At 39.1% G+C, this 17,956-nt stretch overlaps 1 protein-coding gene across 2 annotated transcripts in view; it reads right to left on the bottom strand.

Annotated features, from left to right (window-relative positions):
• The window catches only part of rorca (RAR-related orphan receptor C a), a 99,035-nt gene extending 85,810 nt beyond the window's left edge, over positions 1 to 13,225 (bottom strand). Inside the window, exons 1-2 of one of the 2 annotated variants that reach the window (XM_062039058.1) lie at positions 12,954 to 13,225; positions 8,604 to 8,749 (exon numbers count right to left, since the gene is read on the bottom strand). The gene's annotated coding sequence lies outside the window, so the exon portion shown is untranslated. Of the gene's footprint in view, positions 1 to 8,603; positions 8,750 to 12,474; positions 12,578 to 12,953 lie in introns of those variants that run through there. The other variant, XM_062039059.1, reaches the window with a different exon arrangement.
• Positions 13,226 to 17,956: the final 4,731 nt, after the last annotated feature.

Genomic DNA, 17,956 nt, shown 5'->3' with positions numbered 1-17,956 from the left:
ACAATTTGAGAAAGACTGATCGTCCTATTGAGATGCAAGGCGCACAGAAAATAACGTTTAGCGAGGTAGACTGACGTGGCCTGAGCGAGTGTAGGTCAGAAAGCACAGACTGTCTCACTTTCTCGTATCAGCGAAAGATCAGCGATGGGCTCCGTGTTCATCTAATCCCTCCCTTGTAGTGTTACTGCACGGCGATACCACTAAAGCTAATCACCAAAGCCAGGCCTGACACACTGACACACATTTACAACCACAACACAACCACTACAATTTTACAGCGCTCGCTTCGGCAGAGACTGAAATACACAATGTGCTAAGAAAGAAAAACTAAAATAGACCAGGAAATGATCTGGAAAAAGACGGGTCGTCCTATATTCAGCGTCAAGACAATTATTCATGTAAACCAACAGGTGGCGCCAAGTGCGCTTTCCCCAAGCAAGATCAGAACTGGTCCTCCAGTCATCAGTGTTGATTCAACAACATTAAAATTGCATTAAAAAGGTATTAATATTTTAAACAGTGAAATTACTAGGCAACGTATCTAACAGCTGTTATCCAAGTTTAGGAGCTGCAGAGAAGTGTTTTACCAGATTGTCCATCTTCAGTGATGATCTCACATGACCAGTTATAAGTCTATTTTATTTTGTATTTTGTCTTGGCCACCGCTCTAATTTTTCATTCCAATTACTGCTTCCATTTGCCAACAATCTTCTGGTATAATCGCGTGTTCCATTTGTTCTGGGAAGTCGGAATTTTCAACCAGCCGAGGTCAAATTTCCTACTCGGAATGTTCGAGCATTCTCACCACCCCCAAGTTGGCTTCAAAGATGGCTGCTCTGAAAGTAAACAATTTTATAAGCTTCTATATTATTCATTAGTGCTTCTGATTATTTTTTGTCGCACTAAATCAGCCATATACGATATATTGTTGGATCATTATATCCAACAATATACACAATAAATGGCGGTTCGATATGAATCTCGATACATGGGTTACGATACGATTCACGAACAGTACTTTTTAAAACATTACGATTCGATGCAATTCGATGCAGATTGAAGATTTGCACGGTGAAAATAAAATTAATGTATCATGTCAGAACAATGTCATGTGTTTATTTTATAAATAGACACATACAAAACAGGTGGTGCCTGTATTAATTATGAGTAAATAAAAGTATTAACTTCAAGGCATTGCAATCCATAAACTTAAAGAAAACTTGTAAACAAAACTACCAGGTATTTACTGTTAATTGGTCAGGTAGCAACAATTAAATACAGAAAAAAGCAAGCTGTGCATCAAGTAGAGGTGTTATAACAGCACAGTAACACAAGTGCAAGATACAATTAAGTGCCACCATGTAAAATAAATAGCAGCTTCAGTGTAGAAGCTCAAGTACTTTATTCATTTACTATTTTGAATGCATTAAAAAAAAATACATTCGTCGTCTTGTCTTTCACAATTATTGTGAATGATAGGCAACATTCCAAAAAAGTGCAGTTGCCCTTTAAGTGGCATTCACTTGAAACTTTTGAGGATGAATTGTTGTGTTACAAACTTTTGTGTGGTGTTGCTTCTTATTTGTAATTATTACAAGCTGATTTTTTATGGGTATGCAGCTGCAGCTGAACCCAATGTGAAAGCGTGTCATAATTGCAAAGATCCGCTGGATAAAAAAAAATTCCGGTAGCAGTATCATTAGTCCAGAATCTTTAGAAATTAGAAACCAGTACTAAACTATACCGGTACTCGGTATACAGCCCTAATGAACAGCGTAGTAGTGATTACCTCGCAGAGTTGTGTCTAAGCTGGGGCTGGAAGTCTTTCATATCAGTTGGTAGGTCTGTTAGCATTAGCATTAGCATTACTAGCTCCCTCATCACCGGCTTGAGTGTCTCCATGCCGTCACAAGTGAGTGCTCAGATTAGTCGTGCTGCCGCTACTTTATCGCTGCTTTCCAAACGTTAAAAATGGCCATACTTTTATCAAACTAACCATTCTTTAAAGAAAATAAAAATGGAAACCTTCACCTCACTTAAGATTTAAAATTTGTATATATACACATTGTAAACACTTTCGGTGTTGTCTGCTGTGTTGCTCTAACGTTGTCAGTCGCAAACGAGAACGGTACTCTCATATCTCGCAAGATTTAAGCGGCCATATTTCGTAGTAGATCTACAAGCAACCGATTCAATACTTTCCAACCGGACATCGACTGGTCCATACTACAATGGATCGATCCAAAGGCCTGCAAAACGATGTAGTCATATCTCTAAAGTTAAAATCGGTTAACGGTTTGTACTGATTCATTTTTACACCCCTGATGGTAACGTTTTTGTAATGTAAAACTAACATATATTTAATGTGGTATATAAGTAATGCATCGCTAGCAATAGCATCTGTGTTTCCTCTTCATCCACCATGTTTGAAAGTTGCAAGAAGAGTGCATATTGTTTTGATCAGTTGCACCAGATCATATCTTTTGTTGTTTTCGTTTTATTATTTTCCTTAGTTTAGTGTTCTGTTATGTTCGCAATGCTTCTTACCTCCCTTGTTTGCATTTTCTTGTTGCTAGGCGCGTTGTGTTATCCACACCAGTGTCGGTTTGGCTAACCAGGATTCTTTACCCATTTATACCCATTGCACCATTCAGTAGGGGCTGGTCAATTGTTCGCTACACGCGACTGTCTTTGTGGGTTTTGTTGTTTGTTTCACTATACTAAAGGTGTCTCTGTCGACAAGGCTTTGACCAGCCAGGCCACCTTGGCCAAGGGCATGTCTCGACTCATCTTCAGCGTCTACAATGGCTCCCATGCCACAATGGTTTTCGCCCGGAAAAGGGGGGAGTGCCATCTCGGGTTGGGTACGAGATCTTGCACCAAGTGGAGGAGTTCAAGTACCTCAGAGTCTTGTTCATGAGTGAGGGAATAGTGGATCGTGCTATCGACAGCAGATCGGTGCGGTGTCTGCAGTGATGCGGACCATGCATCAATCTGTTCTGGTGAAGAAGGAACTGAGCCAGAAGGCAAAGCTCTCAATTTACCGGTCGATCTACGTCATGAGCTTTGGGTTGTGACCGAAAGGGCAAGATCACTGGTACAAGCGGCCGAAATGACTTTCCGCCGTCAGATGGCGGGGCTCTTCCTTAGAGGTTACTGAGAAGCTCTGTCATTCGGGAGGAGCTAAGAGTAAAGCCGCTGCTCCTCCACATCGAGAGGAACCAGATAAGATGGTTAGGGCATCCGATCAGGATGTCCCCAGGACGCCTTTCCTAGGGAGGTGTTTAGGGCACGTCAAACCGGTAGGAAGCCACGGGCAAGACCCAGGACAGGTTGGGGAGACTGTCTACCTGCTGGCCTTCGCCTTGGGATCCCCTGGGAGGAGCTGGACAAAGTGGCTTGTGAGAGGGACGTCTGGGTTTCTCTGCTTAGGCTGCTGCCCCCGCGACCCGATTTTGGATAAGCGGAAGAATATGGACGGATGGATAGGTTTCATGTTGAGAAACAAAATGTTTATTCATCCTTCAACCGTAACAGATCTAACCATTTCACAAAGCTTCACAAATGTTCAATATGCGCAGCGCCTGTGACAACAGGACAAAATGATTAATGCAGTGGCTCCTCCCACTAGTTATTGATGAAAACCGCCACTTTGCATCATAGAAATACACAGAAAAACTCAAAGCCAAAGTCCATGGTAAGCTTGCTCACAGACGACAACATGCACACGGACAACTAGACAACTACAACTATTAACTAGATCCACTCGACGTCCATTGCAGTCCCCTCCAAGGTTTCTCATTGTAGCCCATTGGGTTGAGTTTTTCCTTGCCCTGATGTGGGATCTGAGCCGAGCATGTCGTTGTGGCTTGTGCAGCTCTTTGAGACACTCGTGATTTAGGGCTTATTAAATAAACTTGGATTGATTGATTGACAAGATAATTCATGTGGTGGCTCGTCCCACTATTTGTTGATGAAAACCACCACCTTGCATCATTGAAAAAAACTGAAATTCAAAAATAATGCACTAAGTCAAAGTTGACAAAAAGCTTGTTACCAGACTGTTTCGAAACAGGTTAAACATGTTTTGAAATATGGCACCCTGGAGAAAAGACAAAAGCTTCTTCCAGCAAGAACATAAAGGAGCCATCATGTTTGTGTTACTTCTTCTAATTTGCTTCCAGGAAGACTGTCCTTAATAGGATGAGGAAATAACACATCACGAACATTGTGGACTCAACTACGAGTCTCCTCACGTTGCTTCAATTTACAGCGATTGTTACCTCCCGGCAGAGCGCGTTGAAATGTATTAACCTTTGACCCGCGTCGCCGTGGTAACACCGAGTTGCCGCACCTAAGTGCTAGGCTGGACAATGGCGGTGGACGAAGTAATGACGGCCTCGCACAATGCAGACAAACACATTTGTGTGCTGAGGGAACAAACAAAAATGAGGACATTTATAGGAGAGTAAAAAGATGGAGGCTGGGACAAAAGGACTCATAACACTGTGCTGCTCCACTGCCCTGAAAAACTCTGACATCTACAAGTGGGGCGGCCTTGTCACACTAAGCTGGAGCCTACTCAAGCCAACCTTTACGATCACATAACGACAAACAAGCATTCAGACTCACATTAACACCTATCGAACGTATCCAAAAAGCCTGACATGCATGATTATGGGATGTGGACAGGAACTACCCCAGCAGGCACAAGACATTGATACAACATTGATTAACCATACATGTCCTGTAGAACTGACTTTGAAACAACGTTGCAAAATAGTTGTATTTGTAAATTGAGACAACGTTGATGTCCAACGTTGGATCCAATTTGTTGGTTGGGAAATGACCAAATTTAAATGGTCAAATCAACGTCACAACTTGACATTGAATAAATGTTGTTAAAAAGCATGTTGTTTCAACATTGTATTTGTGTTGTAAAATATCGGTTGGAAAATGACCAAAATTCAATGGTCAAATCAACATTACAACCCCAGATTGATTAAACGTCGTCAAAAAGCATGTTTTTTTCAACGCCATTTTCGAGGTGCTCAAAGTCAGGACCTAATTCAACAGGTTCTCATCATTGTTTTATTGTCTTGTAAAAGCTGGGACCCGGTGTGAACCCACACAAGCACTGGGGAGAACATGCAGATATTGAACCCACAACAAGTCAGTCGTCAAACAACCAGAGTCCCTTGTAAGTCCGTTAAGAACCTGCAGCCAAATATCTCCCATATAAAAATGTCCGGTACATGCAGCACTCTCGTCATCACAACATGTAGCTATTAACTGTCGACGGCTGAGGTAAGCGTAATGTTCCACAGCTGGAAGGAGGACAAGATATGATGGTGGCTTAAGGACATGATGACATCTGATAGCTGCTGTGTCTGGAAAAACAGGTGTAAGAGTGAGATGGGATTATGTGATGGTAAGTGGGCCTCTTAAGGGCCAACGGCAGCTTGTTTGCCTGGTTTGTTTGATTGTTGTGAGTACTCAAGTGTAGTACACTTCCCAGTTATTAATGATGACTAAAACCTTGGACAACACAAAAAAACAGATCAACTCAAAATAATGCACAAAGTCAAAGTTTTCGTAAAGCTCGTTACCCGGACGACCACATGCACAGGAGCAAAATAACTAAATAAAAGACTCAAAATAATCTACACAGTTAAAGCTCATAGTATGCTTGCTCATAAAAGAGCACAAGCACAAAGGCAAGATAATTAATGCAATGGCTCATCCCGTCAGTTATTGAGGAAAACTGCCACCATCAAAGAAATAAACAGAATGACTCAAAATAATGGACAAAGTCAAAGTTGATGGAAAGCATGTTACCAAACGACCACAAGCACAGGAACAAATTCATTTAACCTCTCCTCCCGCCATTTAATAAAAAATACTCCACTTTAAGCAACAGAAATAAACCGAAAGACTCAAAATATGCTTTATCACAAACTAGCTCATACACACGGACAAGCTAATTAACGTAGTGGAATAAATAAATAATAATGATAAATGGGTTGTACTTGTTTAGCGCTTTTCTACCTTCAAGGTACTCAAAGCGCTTTGACAGTATTTCCACATTCATCCATTCACACACACATTCACACACTGATGGATGGAGGGAGCTGCCATGCAAGGCGCTAACCAGCACCCATCAGGAGCAAGGGTGACGTGTCTTGCCCAAGGACACAACGAACATGACTAGGATGGTAGAAGGTGGGGATTGAACCCCAGTAACCAGCAACCCTCCGATTGCTGGCACAGCCACTCTACCAACTTCGCCATGCCGCCCCTCTCCCACCAGTTATTGATGAAAAACGCCACCTTGCAAAGAAATAAACTGAAATTGAAAAATAATCTACAAAGTCAAATCTCAAACGAACACATGCAGACAAGTAAAATAATTAATGTTATCAAATCCCTTCTCCCATCAACTACAAATGAAAGCCACCACCTTGCCTCATGGAAATAAACAAAAACTCAGAGCTTCAGCCCACAAAGTAGATCCTAGTCATAGTAATAATCATAGTAATTACTACTTCTCTCCCCCGGTATTAAGGAAAGATGCCACATTGTGTATATACAATTGACAGAAAGACTTACAATCATCCACAAAGTTACACACTTTACATAAATGAGCACATGCACACAGGGAAGATAATTAATGCAGTGGCTCCTCCCACCAGTTATTGAGGGAAAACTCAATAACTTGTATCATAGCAAGAGAGGGACTCAAAATAATCCACAAAGTCAAATCCCCTGGTATGCTTGCTCACAAACGAGCACATGCACACGGGCAAAAAAAATTATGGTATGGCTCCTCTCAACAGTTACTAATAAAAAATGCCACATTGCAAAATAACAATAAACAGAAATACTCAAAAATAATCCACAAAGTCAAATCCCCTGATATACTCACTCACAAACGAGCACATGCACAAAAAAGAAATAACGGAGTGGCTCTTCCCACCAGTTATCAATGAAAAACGCCACATCTCATAAGAGCAATACACACAAGGACTTGAAATAACTTACAAAGTCAAATCCCCTGGTAAGAAAATGAATACAGTGGCTCCTCCCACAAGTTATTGATGAAAACCACCACCTTGCATCATAGCATCGGGTTGTACTAACAAACAAATGTTGTTGTACATTTTAAATGCAAGGACAATAAAGGTATATTCCAAGTCAACAAAATAATCCACAAAGTCAGGGGCCCTGATATGCTCGCTCACAAACAAGGACTTCTACCCGAGCAAAATAAATCACGTAGTCGTTACTCCCACCGTTTATGAATGAAAACTGCCCCCATGCACAATAGAAATAGACAGAATGACTCAAAATAATCCACAGGTAAGACAGCGTTGTGCAGTACTAAAGTATAAGTGTACAGCTCCACTAATGAACATTGGAGTGTTACTTTTAATACAGCTCCACTAATGGACAATGGAGTGTTACTTTCAAAGGCAAAATTAAAGTATTGCTAGAAACATAATTTTATATGGGACTTTATTGTATTATATGTATAGTAGATGTTCCAAAAAGAAAAAAGCATAAAACACCACCAGAATTAGAGATATTACAAGTCAAAGTGATGAAGCTTAGTGTTACGCTCATGACTTGGTGTAACTAAACATTACCCTATAAGATGAAGGCAATTGCATTTTATTGATATTTGAAATGTATTCAATGTTTATAAATAAATATTTAAATATACTAAATGTAAAAAAGGGAATAAATATTCAAAATAAGATCATTAAATTAAATCTAGTTTGGTTACGCCATCATGAGCGCAACACAAGGTTGTACAAGTTTCAACTACAATTCTAAATAAGATGTCAAAAGCAAACTGAAATCAAATACACACAGCTTAAAGATTTAAATGTAGTAATACATAAATATGATGATTTATCAAAATATAAAATAAATATACCCGAACAGAACGCTCATGATGGTTACACCAAAAAGTAACGCTATGAATCGTGTTTTTCCAAGTTTTTGGGGCATTTTTATGCTATTTCCAAGCATCTCCTTTTTATTATCGTTGATTTTAAATGGTCAAACTAATACATATTATATATGCATGCCCTAGTAAACAAATAAAAATTCATATTTATTTTGATTGTTACATTTTGAAGTACATTTGTGCAGGTGGGTGCGAATGTACCCACTACCAGAGCTGTACACATAAGGTGTAACATGTCCTCTAATACTTTGTCCACATAGCGCATGTGTTATGTCACTGTTCTTACAGGCTGTGTGCAGCTGTACATCCTGATCATTTACCAATTAGAGGCTACACATTGCCTTGGCTCATTCTGCTGATTATCCCAATTACACCTCCGCAGCCAAGACGAGCTGCTGGCGGATGAATCAGAGCCAGGCAAAGCACACACTTGTGTTTACTGTATCTGCTTAGTTATGCATAATGGGGACAGACGTCACTTTAACCAAACGCGGAGCGATGTACTAATGAGATATTTAGCACATGCTGGAGGACTACTTAATCCAATTTAAAAAATGTGATAACAATAATAATGATATGTCAGATCTCCTTAGAATGAATGTTAAAAAGCATTGTGTGTATCTTATCTTACCCTCAAGGGTGATGTATGCAGCAGGTGCAGGGCCTCACACACGACCTCCACCAAGTGCCAGCTGGATGTTTTCCCAAAATATGACTTGTCCTCTTACCTAACGCCCAGCATGCAACAGCAAGGTAGGCAGCTTGTCTCCAGTCAATCTGCAAGATATTAGCATGCATATATTTTTGTGTTGAACATCTCCAACCAAGTGCGACAGCTTGCATCTATTCTCGCAAAAATAAATGAAGGACCCGGTGCTTTGTCTTTACTTGTCCACCAGGAAGCTTTTCTCGTTTCACATTAAGCTGACTTGTTCACCACTTTCTGTTTACCAAACAACACATTGGAACAATATTAGTGGCATAAAAAACATTTTTAGGAGGGATTTCGATTTTTCCCAGAAGTGCATCGCGGCAGCCATATTTCCGAACTATCAGTGGCAGGCCGTGCGTTTCCCACCTAGGCCTTCAGTGATGTCCGACTTCAAAGATTACCTTTCGAAATACCATCATTTATGTCACCACATGACCATTGCTGGGGAAATACTATACAGAAACACATTTACGCCCAACTGGGAATTGAATCACATCAACAGTGTATAAAACGGGTTATTTTCTGGCGCATTTAAACATCAATTACAATGCATCAGCAATTAAGACATATTTTATGTGGTACTGTCAAAATTAAAATTGCAAAAACATATTAAAAGTCCATCCATCCATCCATTTTCTACCGCTTATTCCCTTCGGGGTCGCGGGGGGTGCTGGAGCTTATCTCAGCTACAATCAGGCGGAAGGCGGGGTACACCCTGGACAAGTCGCCACCTCATCGCAGGGCCAACACAGATAGACAGACAACATTCACACTCACATTCACACACTAGGTTGCCAATCAACCTATCCCCAGGTACACGTCTTTGGAGGTGGGAGGAAGCCGGAGTACCCGGAGGGAACCCACGCACTCACGGGGAGAACATGCAAACTCCACAAAGAAAGATCCAGAGCCCGGGATTGAACTCAGGACTACTCAGGACCTTCGTATTGTGAGGCAGACGCACTAACCCCTCTTCCACCGTGCTGCCCCATATTAAAAGTGAAAAAATAAAATATTTGGACTCACAATTAGTAGGAGCTATTCGACGCCGTATAAGCCAGTGGTACCCCTCGTCGTCGGCTTATTCGAGTGGAAATGGCGAGCATTTCATCGCCAGAACAGCTGAGCTAGTTTCCGGGGTTGGCCGACATCGTCTCACAAGATGTAGTTTCTCTTTAAATATCCTTCTTGAAAACGGCCTTGCAAATATATATCTGCCACCTAATCAATGTTTTGTTCTCCTTCTGGCTAAGGCGCAACGCTTCCTGCCAAATTGAAACTTGTGATTGGAACTTGTGACTCACTTTGGAATGACAAGTGTGTATCCAATCACAGTCTCGTTAACATCAGACTACTTGGATAGGCTACTGTCAACAACTTGTGATCTGATTGGCTATCGCAACTCTCTATCAACTCTATGTGTTCTCAAATTAATCCGCTAAAGGTCCCGATGAGTATCCAATCACAAGACGCGTAAATGTCATGTTCAACGTGAGGCCAGCTGGAAGGCCTTACTGACAACAACTCGTGATCTGATTGGCTATCGCAACTGTCTTATCACTTTATGTCTCTGCATTGTTGATTATGAAGGCCTCGGGCAGATTTCGTACAGCACGGCAACATCTGCGGTCCCCTCCAAAGTTTCTCATTGTATCCCATTAGGTTGAGTTTTTCCTTGCCCTGATGTGGAATCTGAGCCGAGGATGTCCTTGTGGCTTGTGCAGCCCTTCGAGACGCTCATGATTTAGGGCTATATAAATAAACTTTGATTGATTGATTGATTGATTGACTATCCACAGGTCCCAGTACCCTCAGTTTTTCAGTCATGGTCAGTATTTCTATATTATACTTAGTACATTCCAAACAATGATTTTCCAACTGCAGCTGGAATATTCACAAATATATCATTGATCATAATAGAGAACAAAGTCGGGCACACAACACTTCCTTGAGGTGTTCCATTTTCTACAGCATAACATTTAGACTAGGCCTGGGCATTTATTTTCACTCGGGGCCACATTTAGAGAATAAAATGTGTCTGGGGGCCGGTATGTCTATCTATCTATGTTTATACACTGTATATATATAAATATGCACACACACTCACACACACACACACACACACACACACACACACACACACACACACACACACACATACACACGCACACATAAGCTGTGAACATGTGCTGTACAGTATGTGTGTTTGGGTCCTAACACTAATACAAAACCTCACAATAATGTCTGATTGATAGCTAAAAACGTTATGACAGACCGCCTTAAAAAACGGGACGGAATTTTACATTTTCTACTGAATGAGACACCCAGAAAGTACATGACAATAATGTGGAATTTACAATATTAACTATGAACGATAAAACACTGAATATTGACAACATATGAACGTCGCTCCTCTTTCACACCCCTTCTCGATCTACATTATTTACAATCAAGTGAAACACAACAAAAATGCAACAAACACGGCGAAATATGAACGCGAAGAGTAAAAAAACCCCACCTACAATTTGATATAATATCACTTTTATTGCAGAACTTTGTTGTACAAATCTCCTTTCACGTCTGTCCCTGACACCCACATTTCAGGCTCTGGAAACACTCTGTGGAAACACTCCCCACCCACACTGCTTGGTCTGAGCTGCTGTGACTTACATTACCATAGTAACTAATTAGATGACCATTGTATCTAATTAGATTACCATAGTAACAAATTAGATGACCATAGTAACTAATTAGATGGCCATTGTATCTTATTAGATGACCATTGTATCTAATTAGATGACCATAGTAACTAATTAGATGACCATTGCATCTAATTAAATGACCATAGTAACTAGTTAGATTACCATAGTAACTAGTATATCATGCAAAAGCACAGATTCCAACCATTGAAATACTTAGTATAGTTTAAGACTTACGGTCATTATAACACATTACTGCACATCATAATGGCAGCTACACTTTCCATCTTAAACATCTAAAATAATTATTTGGGAATGTCTGGCGGGCCAGATTGAAAAGTTTAACGGGCCTTATGTGGCCCCCAGGCCTTAGTTTGCCCAGAACTGATTCAGACACTTGAGCTCCAACCAAAACTTGAATTAATGCAAGGTTTTATTTTATTTTAGACTTTTTATTTACAAAACTTATGACCTGAAATCAGGCCTGGCCCTAACCAATCTGGCGCCCTAGGCAAGATTTTAGGTGGCGCCCCCCCACATCGGCAGTGAAGTGTATATACTCACAAGAAACCGAATAGCTTTGTCTTTGACCTTTTTTTTTACTTAAAGAAAGCAAATTAACATATTATATGAGAATGTTATGTTATGATTATCTTTAACCGAATCACAGCAGTGCTCAAATTAAAAAACAGCATTCCCTCTCATGTGATATTGCTTAATTAACATTAATGATGTGCACTTTAACAACCAGGCTTACAACTATACCTAATATATAAAGGGGTGGAAAAGTGACTATTACCTGCAGAGCAAACATTAGCTAACCAGAAGGCAATAATAATGTCAACAAAAAACACCTGCTTAAAAGATCTAAAACAAATGTCCCTGAGGAATGTAAGGTGGGAGTACTGTAATTACCTAATGTTACATTATTTTCCAGAACAATTAGCCCCCTCCACAATATTAACCCGACGTTAAAACAGAACTAGCTATTTATTGATTAGCAATTGCCGAATCATGTAACATTAGCTTAATGCTAAAAAGCCAGGTTACTATCACAGACAAATAATTTCATGTAGGCTAATGTTACCTACCTGCTACCTCTGTCTTTTTCTCGTTTCGCCTCTTCTTTTCTCTTTTTTCTTCCCTGGGCACCTGACAGTTTTGGCCGTTTTGACATCTTGTGTTGATTTTTTTGATGTGGTGACGTCCAAAAAGAGTCATGATACGGGAAGGGAGGGGGGGCGCAATGCTGTGGCAAATAATATTTCTATTAAATAGGCTTTACTTTGCATTTTAATTAACGTGGGATTATTTTTTGTATTTAGAAATAATAGTACCAACTTTTTTTTTCTTTCTCCAACATTTGTGGCACTGGCGTGGCGCCCCCTGATGGACGGCGCCCTTAGCATTTGCCTATACGGCCTATGCCACGGGCCGGCCCTGCCTGAAATCATCCAAACAAACACGAAGTCGTCAGCACGTCACATCTCGGTTGATTGTAAGCAATCCATGCTCGTCTTTGCCGTTAACTTTTCTTTTTCAACCGCTTGGTTGGTATTATTCATTTTACCTGGATTGTGGCAGTTGACGATGGCCCACTTCGTCGGCATTATGAATATTATTGCATAAGTTATCGGAGACAATTAGCGTTTCACTCATTTCCGCCCTTCAGTATGGATATCGGCAATGCATTGTGGGAAATGTAAAAAAAAAAAAAAATCGAAACCATGAATTGATTAACGTGGACCCCGACTTAAACAAGTTGATAAACTTATTTGGGTGTGCATTTAGTGGTCAATTGTACGGAATATGTACTGTACTGTGCAATCTACTAATAAAAGTTTCAATCAATCAACGATGGGACGAGTCTTCGAGGCGTTTCAGCAAAGCGCGCATCGAGGCTTGCTTCATTTAGGGGAGGAGCCTGAAATGATGAAGTTGTACCACGTGACCGCTTCAGGACGCGTTCAGATATGCCGGGAGTTTCGACAACTCATAAACCGACCAAGCTTCATTGAAAATGTGGGCTTTTGAGACTTGTGGTCAGTTCGGAATCTGTATAGAGAATAAAAATTGTTTTTAAAAAGCAACTAAAATTAAAGAAGGACAATAAACTGGTAATAAAATGATTCGCGTGTTTACTTTTTATTCCACAAGACGTGGGTTCGATTCGTGGCCACGACAGTTCGCCAATGTGTTTGTCACAGCTAATATTACAATTATTAAAGTAACACATTCTGTTTTTATTCTTTTCAAACAGCTACCAGAACTTCTGGTAGCTCCAGAAGTCAATAGCTGGATGATGGAGAGGTTTTGTCAAAAAAAAAAATCAAAACAAAAATCGCCTAAAACCCAAAATAAAAATGAACTAAATCTCCTCTGTTTTGTACATCATTGTCTAAGTTACATTATATATCGCCATCTTCCTCTTTATGCCATTTCCTCAAGGTGACAGAAACATATTATACAACCTGCCCTATCATATGATTCTACATGTTGGCAGAATACAAACAAACAACATATATGCATATATAATATATAAAACATTTTGCTATACTAGCAAAACCATTTGTTGAAACATTTATTGTGATTCATTGCCGTTTCCGAGAGCCATGCAACATGTCAATGCATCACACATCATGTGGTTATATGTGCAGCTGTTTGTAATTGTAATTATATATATATATATATATATATATATATATATATATATATATATATATATATATATATATATATATATATATATATATATATATATATATATATAATATATACAGTATATACATAAATATATATACATATGTATATATATGTATATACATATGTATATATATATATATATATATATATATATATATATATATATATATATATATATATATATATATATATAATATATATATATATATATATATATATATATATCTAGCTTTGTATGTGAACCTATGTCAACAGTAGTTTTTCCCCCCCCCCCGTTTACTACAGTTAAGTAAAGGTGGTTGAAGGGCTTCCTCTAGTGGATATTTGTGGTAATACAATGGTAGCTCCTTAAATCTCTACAAATGCTATTTAAATATGTTTTAACTTAATATTGAACACTGGATAATGCTAAACACATATACAATTATTGAAATTTCTAAAGGATCTAAAAAAAAGTAGAATGCTCTCGCTTTGAATAAATTGTCACTTTGATTAGACTGTCAATCTAATTGAAAATACATCGCGATGTGCAGGTGTACCTAATGTTGTGGAATTTGAATGACGACAACTAAAAAGGTTGACTGTGTGACTGGTTTATTTAGAATTTTAAAAAAGTAACACAACAAGGTCTCCATGCGGAGTGGTGGCAGGCACAGCTCACAGCAACGTGGGTAATGGTGCACAAAATGTGTGTGACATACTGTAGTGTAGTTCCATCTAATGTAGTGTACAACAATAAGATTGTACTACTGTATATCGTAGTGTAGTGTAGGGTGCTGTAATGGATTGTAATGTACAGTAATGTAATGTAGTGTACTGCAATATTATGTAATGTAATGTACTGTAATGTAATGTAGAGTACTGCAATATTATGTAATGTACTGTGATGTAATGTAGTGTACTGCAATATTATGTAATGTACAGTAATGTAATGTACTGAATCTTATGTAATGTACTGTGATGTAATGTAGTGTACTGAATCTTATGTAATGTACAGTAATGCAATGTAGTGCAATGTAATATTATATAATGTAATGTAATGTAGTGCAATATATTGCAGTGCAATGTAATATAATGTACTGTAATGTAATGTAATACAATGTATTGCAGTACAATGTAATATAATGAAATGTAATTTAATGCGATGTAATGTAGTGCAATGCAATGTAATACAAAGGGTTGTAATGTTGTGCAGTGCAATGTAATGTAGTGCAATGTAATGTAATACAAAGGGTTGTAATGTTGTGCAGTGCAATGTAATGTAATGTAATGTAGTGCAGTGCAATGTAATGAAATGTAATGTAATGTAGTGCAATGTAATGTAGTGCAGTGCAATATGATGTAATGTAATGTAGTGCAGTGCAATATGATGTAATGTAATGTAATGTAGTGCAATGTACTGTAATGTAATGTAGTGCAATGTAATGTAATGTAGTGCAGTGCAATGTAATATAATGTAATATAATGTAGTGCAATATAATGTAATGTAATGTAGTGCAGTGCAATGTAATGTAATGTAGTGCAATGCAATGTTATATAATGTAGTGCGATGTAATGTAGTGCAGTGCAATATAATGTAATGTAATGTAGTGCAGTTTATCTGACTCATGAAACGTGACAAATTGGTGCGTGCATGATCCGCTTCAGCCGCCAGATGGCAGTAGAGTGTTTGATATCTTTTCCATGTGTTTTGTGGCAACATCAACTTTGACCACAGCATCAGTTACCACACAGAATGATGCTTTCCATCATTTTCAGCATACTGCATTGCAAAATGATTACCCCTTAGTTCCAGGAATGGGGTCATATGAATCCCTTCCCTACCGTAATGTAACGTATTGGTACGCAATGTGGTGTAGTACAGTGTAATGTGTCATGTGTTATGTAATGTAATGTCATCAATGTACTGTGGTGGTAGTGCAGCGCTTGCAATGTACTGTGGTGGTAGTGCAGCGCAAGCGTGCACAGTGCGGTTGTGGCGGAAGATGCATGCACGTGTGGCTTTTGTGGACACAAGCACACGCTTACATGTACTTTACAATTTGTACATAGCGTACAAATTCACACGTGTGACCAGATCTGCAGACACACACGCACACACAAACAGGGGGTTGTGTGGGTCATGCAGCTACTGCACGTAAGTTGCACAAAAGAATCAGGGTTATGTACACGCCACAGCTTGTCACGTGACTAAAGGTCACGCGGGGCCGCCGCCTTTCACAGTAGCAGGAGAGCGATCGTCCGTCTTTGAGGCGCAGCCAGCAAGAGTTCATCACAACCTGACATGATAGTCTTCACCTTCATTGTCCACCTTAACACTAACCAAATGTCACAAAAGTTCACAAGCCATAGAGAAAGAAAGATGACAAAAAAAAGGGATAATTGCTGGCTAAATACAACTTGACATAAAAAAGTGCCTTGTTTTTGTGCTTTAACAAGTTCCAACCTTCTTTTGGGAGCACACATCCTTGGAGAAAACGAGCCCAAAGGACAAAACCACGGCCTGCTTTCGTTGATGGAGTATGACGCACACAACACAAGACAAGATGGGTCAACTACACAATGTTGTTTTCTCTGTGAGGGACATCGCACAAGAGACACACACAAGACCTTTCTCCAGGTGCACAATGCAACACAAGCAAAGCAATTTAGCAGACACAAAAGGCTTTGAAGGCGGACGACTATTTGATGGCGAAGTGAATGAAAACATTTTCTTTTGTGGTGAATGGCTGTGATTTGTAGTTTTATCCTCAAGTGACTGCATTAAGGTGAGTGTTTGTGTGTGTGTGTGTGTGTGTGTGTGTGTGTGTGTGTGTGTGTGTGTGTGTGTGTGTGTGTGTGTGTGTGTGTGTGTGTGCACGATACAGGTGCAAACAGGGCAATGAGAAAACTATTAAGTTCAATGGATCTCTAAAATAGATTTACATGAAACATCTTGCATAATAAAAAGCATTACAAATAAAACAAAACAAAAAATATAAGATTTTTTTTGTTGATTTTTGCAGGTTGTGGCAATGGACAGGGAATAAACAGGAAGTGGGGAAATTAACAAAAAAGTACAATGAATTTACATGTCAAAATTACATTATCTTAAATAAAAACAGACGGATAACATTTTTTTAAACAAAATTGTAAAAACAAAAAATATTTCTTGTCTATTTTAGCATGTAGTGGAAGTGGAGTAAGGACACACAGGAAATAAGGAAATAAACAGGAAGTGTGGTGGTTTTCCCCAAAAACTAAAAAATAAAAAAAAAGTTTTTTGTTGAAATTTTGCATGTGGAAATACAAACGAGGAACATAACAAAAACATCACCTACTGTACAATGTCTGCTCTCACTGGGATGCCGACTGATGGGATGTTTACATCTTCCCGTTTGGATGAAGAATTATTCCTAATTCTCACGCAAGTAAAACATTTTTAAAAAAGTAGGCGCAAATGAGCGTATTTTCGCGTCCTTCTCGTCATCTCCGGGTCTAAGTTGAATGTCAAAGTTGACCAACTTCACGGTTTATGGAAACAATTTTCTACTATCCAGGCGAGAGTCATGATTTATAATCTAGAATTAACTTTTTACAACTCAGATGCAATGCGACTCAGTATGTCAATAGCAGCATAAGCTAGTCACCTCTCTGTGATCACGGCACTGCTAAAAGTAGTTCCTCGGCATTAGCGCTTATAATAACAATATGGCTAATACTTGGTCAATATTCAGGTCACGACAAGTAAAACGGAATATTGTTGGCATTTTTTGGATGTTTTTTTTTCAGAGTGCTTTATGGGCCCAATAGACTACTCTCATTAGCCGCGTTATTAGCCACCTCCTACTTGCCGTATGTTATAAATCAGAATGCATAACAAAATAAAAA

Source organism: Entelurus aequoreus, linkage group LG27, assembly GCF_033978785.1.
Source record: "Entelurus aequoreus isolate RoL-2023_Sb linkage group LG27, RoL_Eaeq_v1.1, whole genome shotgun sequence".
Classification (NCBI taxonomy): domain Eukaryota; kingdom Metazoa; phylum Chordata; class Actinopteri; order Syngnathiformes; family Syngnathidae; genus Entelurus; species Entelurus aequoreus.
The sequence above is the reverse complement of the archived record's forward strand: the minus strand, read 5'-3'. Positions and strand labels throughout refer to the sequence as shown.